Source organism: Dermacentor silvarum, chromosome 1 (assembly GCF_013339745.2).
Source record: "Dermacentor silvarum isolate Dsil-2018 chromosome 1, BIME_Dsil_1.4, whole genome shotgun sequence".
NCBI lineage: Eukaryota > Metazoa > Arthropoda > Arachnida > Ixodida > Ixodidae > Dermacentor > Dermacentor silvarum.
Window position 1 is genome coordinate 362766310 of NC_051154.1, and position 7134 is coordinate 362773443.

A 7134-nucleotide genomic window follows, 5' to 3' on the forward strand; every position below is an offset into this window, starting at 1 on the left:
AGGTTGATTGTACTCCGCAGATTTCTCGATTACCTGATTGATGGCATGGATATGATCCATCGTAGAATATCCCTTCCTGGGATATGTCAGGCATGGAGTGGTGCCTGACACCGGCAAAAGATATTGCCGAGAGCTAGTGGGCCTATACTAGTTCAGGTGCAACCAAACTAGGCAGGCCCACTAAGCTTCATCAAAGTCACTCCCTCACCGGAACAGGAATTGGCCTCCCTGGTGCAGTATTCGGCCACTACCTCCCTCATGACTACGACAATTACCCACATTTTAAGCAAGCAACAAATGAGTAACTCTACACTAACATCATTAATTCGCACCTAGCCCTTTCAGTTTCTTCATAAGTATTCGACGCCTATGTAACCAACAGCTGTTCAGAAGAAAACCAGTTTGTCCGCGTCGTTGTCACATCCCTGAAACCGAGCTTGTGCACTCTTGCTGCAGCGTGTCCCGAAACAAAGCAACAATTTGCAAGTTGCTAACTTTAAAAAAGTCAGCAAAAGAAGAAGAAAAAGTAGACTTCGTCCGTTACAGGACTCCAACCTGCAATGTTCTGATCCGAAGTCTGAGGCCTTATCCATTAGGCCACCCTATGACGCCGCCTGACTTAGAAGCCTCAAAGTCTTTGCAACTTTGTTAACTGCGCTAGGAACCAATTCAGCCGTGCTCGGCAGTTCCTCAAATTGAAATAAATATGTAACCCTTCTTTTGAAAGACTGTTAGGCATCCATCTCTTCCTCCCAAGTTGAATGCCGTCCGGTGTTCTCAAGCCATACGACCGCGGGTTCGGCACTCTCGTAGCAACTCTGGCTTTTGACTTCAAGTCAGGCACCCAGACAAGGTCACCTACTTCCAACTAAGGAAGGTTTTCGGCATCGTCGCATTCATTTAAGCATAGGGTTAATAGAACCAAGGGTTCAGGAGAGCAACTTCGTCGCTTCCCATCCACAGAGTCTCCTATAATTACTAGAGGGAACTCTGGCTCTGCGATCATTCAACCGCAATGGGAATGATGGGTAATAAATTTATTTGTCTGATCTTCGTGCTTGTGGATAGGCGTTCTTGTGGTTTCGTTTATTGCGCTCTATTTCTCTTATTTGGCCTAAATTTGCAAGCAATATACGCTTTTTTATTGCGATCACAATTATACGGATGCTATGGATTTCGGCCGTTGCCGTGAGGATCCGTGTCAAGTCCAAGGGTGATAGCATCGTCGACGCGCAAACTACGCTGTATGTGCGAGTGAAAGCGTGCGAAGGGAGCCGACGATCGCGGCTCAATCTCGCCCTCGCGAAAGGGAGGAAAGTGGGCACGATGCGCCCCTTCAAGCGCGAGGCACCCACTGTTGCGAGGCATCGTGAGGAGGGGAGTGGGGGGCGTCATTCAATTCCGGTTACAAATGCGTATGTGGCGGCTGCACGCAGTCGCACGGCCGTATCTTGAGACCGATCTGCGTTGGGGGCACAGTTATAGGTGCGTCGGCGGCCCGTAGCTTTGTGCGTGGTCGGCGCCCAATTCGCGTTGCAACGATAGACAACACGAATACCACTTCTCTCGCTGCTGCTGCCACGTTTCCTCACGCCAGCCTTTTGACAGCATTGTCCGCGGTCACCGAGAGTGATGTGTGCTAGTTTGCTGAACGCGCTGACACCAGGCTTGTTAATATCAGGCGAATGTTTACAAGATCATACGTCGTTTAAAAGTACTATCCTTACTTCGTGTGGCTGTCGGTTAATTTTCTATCGCAATCGATGTTTCGCCTTTCGGGTGAAATTGCGACTTTTTGTAATTTCTAAAGATAAGATCGCGGTAGGAATTGTTTTTATTTCTCACTGCAACGTTAAAAAGGCATACGAGACGGGTTGCCCGGATAGCTCAGGTGTTGCTTTCTTGCGTCCGTGGTGAACGGTCGTGCGTAGCATGAGCTCCGAAGGAGCGGTTTCAGCGGCCCGGCAGGGCCGCGCTATCAGGTGAACTGAAAAACCAGGCCAGGACTACCAACTGATTTTGCCATCATTGCCAACAGGTGCGCCCGTTTTGCACACAGTTTTTTTGCACGGGGATGTCAAGGCTAGGCCTTACAAGGTGGAACATTTTCGCGACGCTCTTATACGACTGTCGCTCATGCCGGAAGTGGTTGCCCTGGGTGCATATCAGATGAACCATCTGTGGGCGGTGACTTTCAAGGACGAAGAAGGGAAAAAGAAGATTCTTGCTGCAGACGCTTTTGATGTCAAGGACCACCGTTGTGTGGTCGTCGACCCGTGCGACCGTGGCGTCCGACTCAAGCTCTACTGGCTTCTTCACGGAGTACCCGACGAAGACGTTCGTACTGCTTTGTCACCTTTTGGGAAAGTGACTGAAATCACCAGGGACAAGTGGCGGGTTCAAGGTTGCGTTGACAAAGGGTCAACCACCCGTTCCGTGACACCGAAGCTGAAGGCTGGCGTAACCACTGAAGACTTGCCCCACCAGCTGCGAGTAGCGGAGGATGTCGCGCTCGTGCACGTCCCAGGCAGAGCTCCTCTTTGCCTCCGATGCCGGGGCATCGGGCACATACGACGCGAGTACCGCGTACCACGCTGCGGGCTTTGTCGTCGTTACGGCCATGACGAGATTCAGTGCGTGTGAACCTACGCAACAGTGACAGGCCCGGCATTGAAAGAGGACGCGACTGATCACCTGATGGACGTGGTAGACGCAGTGGAAGCCGCTGGTGAAGGGAGTGATGTCCAGCCCTTGGTGTTGACGTCTCTGAAGAAGGCAACACCTGCTGACGAGGCCAAGCCATCGGACGGCGGGAAAGACCCATGGGATGACACGGCAGAGCGGAATTCCTCGGTTGAGATCGAGGATAAAGATGCCAAGGAAACTTGCACCTTAGCAGAAGCGACGACCGGGGAAACGCAGGACACTTACGACACCATGATGCCTGCGTCTTGCAGTGCGTCTGCTAAGAGGCTTCATGAGGAGACGGATGAGCAGGAAGAAAAGGATCAAGAGAAAGGGTGTAGTGACGAGCCTCCTCCGAAGGCTCCACCCGGACGCCGACCGGCGTTCAAGCCCAAGCCCGGCGTTCAAGCCAAACGCCGCACTACAACCCCGACGCCTCCGCGTTAGCGGAGGCGTTTCTAGGAGAGCAAGAGTGTTGTGGTCAGGGGACTAGGGTTTGTGGGTGGGATGTGCTTTGGCCGTCGTCATTGCTGTTTAAAGCCCCGAAAACCATGGTCCACCTGGCTAGACCACCGTGTCAACGAAACAGGAGATGTGAGACGGACGATGTGTGGTAACTGCATGGTGTAGATTATCTTGTCTTTAAAATGGCAGCTAGCATTTCAAATGGTCTTTGTGTCGCGACGTTGAACGTGCGTGGACTAGGCGCGCGTAGAAGGCAATGTCAAGTTAATCGTATCCTTGTTGAAAATAATATTGATTTATTGGCCGTTCAAGAAACAAAAAAATGGGAGTGATGAACAGATCGAGCGAATGGTTAACATTTTCCGCCCCAGATATAGCGTATGCGTGTGTCATGCGGTGGGTAGGTCTGGGGGCCGTCTTATTTTCTTGCGTACCAGCATTGCCGTGGTAGAAGCGGTCACGTCATCCGAGGATGGTAGATTGGTTCTCTGTGATTTTACTTTTTCAGAGATGCTGTGGAGGGCCATATGCGTGTACGCTCCTAACGTAGCACGGGAGCGGGAAGTGTTTTTTGGTCAAGTTCAGCAGCACATAAATTGTGAAAGGCATGTCATTTTACTGGGTGATTTTAACTGTGTTTGCTTTCCAGAAGATACATCTAAGTTGCCCAGCGTTCGCGATAAAAGTGCCTTGCTTTTAAGTTCGATTGTCAGGGAGCAAGACCTTGAAGATATTGGTTGTGTTGTCAAGTGAAAATCATGCCCTGTATACGCACTACCAAGGTGAATGTCATAGCACGTTAGACAGAATTTATGCTCCATTAACCTTTGTACCTTTATTCTCAAATTATCAAGTGATACAAGTTAGCTTTAGCGATCATTGCATGGTTATGTCAACGATAGGAAAGAAACAAAGGTCATCAAAATTCAACTGGGATTTATGGAAGCTAAATGATAAGCTTTTTCAAGATGAAGTTTTTAGAAAAACAGTTCAAGATAAGCTCGAAAATTTGCTCAGCACCACTACGTCGGCATGTTTCACTGCAGAATGGGAACTCTTCAAGACAGAAGTTAAATTTACCGCAATTGAGAGAGCATGTGTAGTCCAGCATAAAGAAAAAGAACGTGAAAAGGAATTGCACCTCAGTTTAAAATACATGCTCTGCGCAGAAAGCTCTTCGCCTGGATTATTTACGAAAGAAATCAAACAAGCGAGCGGTATTAAGGGCACGGGCAGAGCATTTATGGATGGGAGAGACGCCAACCAAGCGAGCAATGTGCGATGAGAAAAAACACGCGGCTTCCAAAGAAATAAGGGAAATAAGATATCAAGGGGAAGTCACTAATGATGTTGGAATGATAGAGAACGCATTTCAGTCTTATTATGAAAGTCTGTTGGGGAAAAAGACCTGTGATATCGAACGTTTTAAGACTCAATTCTTGTCCTTAATTCCAACAGTATCAGATGAAGTCTGTGAAGTGCTCCAGAGACCAATAGGCCTTTCGGAAGTTGAAGATGCGATTGACGATCTCCGTCCCGGCAAGTCGCCAGGGCCTGATGGTCTCGGAGGGGCTTTCTATAAGAGCTTTAAAAGGGAAATAGCTGTAGCATTACACCGTGTGATAAGTGAGATGTATGAGAACAAGGAAGCGCCTCCTTCTTTTCGGACATCGCACGTTATTTTAATTCCTAAAGCGAAAGACCCAGCGAAGCTTTTGGCGGTTGAATCCTATAGACCAATAAGCTTGACAAATACGGACTATAAAGTTTACACTAAAGTACTAGTGAGACGATTGCAAAGTGTGATAAAAGAACTTGTGGGCCCCCATCAAACCTGCGGTATCAAAGGGAGATCAATATTTTCGAATATACATACAGCAAGGGCCATACTGGAATGTTGTGACGAAAAGGAGGGCCGAGTGGCCATGATACAAATTGATCTTGAAAAGGCTTTTGATAGAGTTGTCCATGATATCATTTTCTTGCTTTTAGAACATGTTAAAGCCGGTTCAGTGACAACAGATGGAGTGAAAATGGTGTACAAAGATTGCACTGCAAAATTAATAATTAATAGAAAATTAAGCGCCAGTATAAAAGTGCAGTCTTCAGTAAAACAGGGATGCTGCTTGTCGCCTCTTCTGTTTGCCTTGTATTTAGAGCTACTTTGTTTGAAAATAATTAGAAGCCAATCTATTCGTGGATTTATCTATTCAGGAATTGAGACTAGAGTTCTGGCTTATGCGGATGATGTGGCAATTTTTTGCAGAGATACAGAGAGTGTAGAGAAAACTATAAAAGAGGTTGTTTCTTTTTGTGCCGCAACTGGAAGTGCTGTCAGCTGGACTAAGTGCCTAGGCTTATGGCACGGCAGCTGGCCACATACACCCGGCTATTTTTGCAACATAAATTGGAGCGTTATCCCTGCAAAATACCTTGGGGTGCCATTGCAACATTATCGTGACAGTGCAGAGTATTGGAGCGAAGAAATAAAAAGAGTTAAAGACCAGACAGAAAAATGGGGTGGGCATAATTTCTCAATGTTTTCAAGAGCTAGTGTGTGCAATTTGTTTTTAGTTACAAAAGTGTATTATGTACTACAAGTATTATGCATGGCAAGAGTTTCGGTGCACAAATTTCATAGAGTGTTTACAGTATTTATATGGGGATCTACTTGGGAAAGAACTAGCCGATGTAACTTGTTTCATTCGTTGAAGAATGGGGGACTCGGGTTAACACATTTGTTTTTGAAACAGATCGTAAGTAGGTTCTTTTTCTTACGGGATCAAAGTGATATATTTCTGCGTACTGTTATTCAAGTGAGATTAAGTTCTTCCTTGCCTGAGTGGGTTGTTTCGACAAGAAATGAACGAACACCAACGCCAATCGGATTTCTGAAGGAAGTTGTTATGTCATTTTCGTTACTGAAAGCTCATTTTTCGAATGAATTTTTGTCTTCTGTGACGCGAAAGAAACTCTATCGGGATCTTGTAGATGTTTTCTTACCGCTTCCTGTATATCGCACGACATACAACTTAGGACCTGAACGGAATGTTTTGAAACGTGTGAAAAATATGCCTGTTAGACCTTCAGCTAAAACATTCTTTTTTCAATTGCATTCTGGCACTCTCCCTGTGAAGCCATGGCTACAACGAAAAGACATATTTGTTCCGTGGTCTGTTAACTGCATCATATGTAACAAATTGGAAACTATCGAGCACATCTTCCTGGATTGCCATGACTCCGTTTTTTGTGGGACGTTCTCAAACGAACTCTGAAAAAAGAACTGCCGATAAGCCCTTTCGGTATTCGTTTCTTGCCATGCGCAGACGCAGAGGGAGTGCCGGCTGACATGATAATGCTTTTGTGTATGAACAGTGTGTGGAAAACGCGCATGGATGTCATGAATGCCCGCGTAGATGCAAGGTCGGCAAGGCAACACCTAGTTGAAAGTCTTACGTACACCCGGGATGCCCTAAGGCACATGATTTAACCACCAGAGTGGATTCAGGAGCTTGACGTTTTGGTGTCTGTGGTGGCCTCTTTGAAGGCCTTTCAAAGTAGCACAGTCTAGCCAAATTATGCGTTAATATTGTGTAGCGCCAAGTGACCTGCTTTGTATTTGTACGGGTGTATGTATTGTTGCAAAGAAGGTAATAAAGAAAAAAAAAGCCCGGATAGCTCAGTCAGTAGAGCGTTAGGCTTTTAACCTAACGGTCCAGGGTTCGAGCCCCTGTTCGGGCGGCAGCTTTTTTATTCTTTTATTTTTTTGTTAAGGCAATTTATAACCTGTAAGCAGAATGGTTCAAGCGTATAACCGGCAAGAACCGAAACCAGAGTGGTTTTCTAGGCTAGGAGCGCTGATGTACATGCCAAAGTTTTGATTGTTTCTCTGCTCAGCCCTTGCTGGACTGATATGATTGTACAATGTATTTCTGTGTGAATTGATTAAAGGCAATAAAAAAAGAACCGAGCAACCCGGATATC

General features: G+C 46.5%; 1 non-coding gene across 1 annotated transcript; it reads left to right on the forward strand.

Annotated features, from left to right (window-relative positions):
- Positions 1-6818: 6818 nt before the first annotated feature.
- Positions 6819-6891, forward strand: Trnak-uuu (transfer RNA lysine (anticodon UUU)). The gene has a single exon. It is a non-coding gene; the product is annotated as a tRNA-Lys (tRNA).
- Positions 6892-7134: the final 243 nt, after the last annotated feature.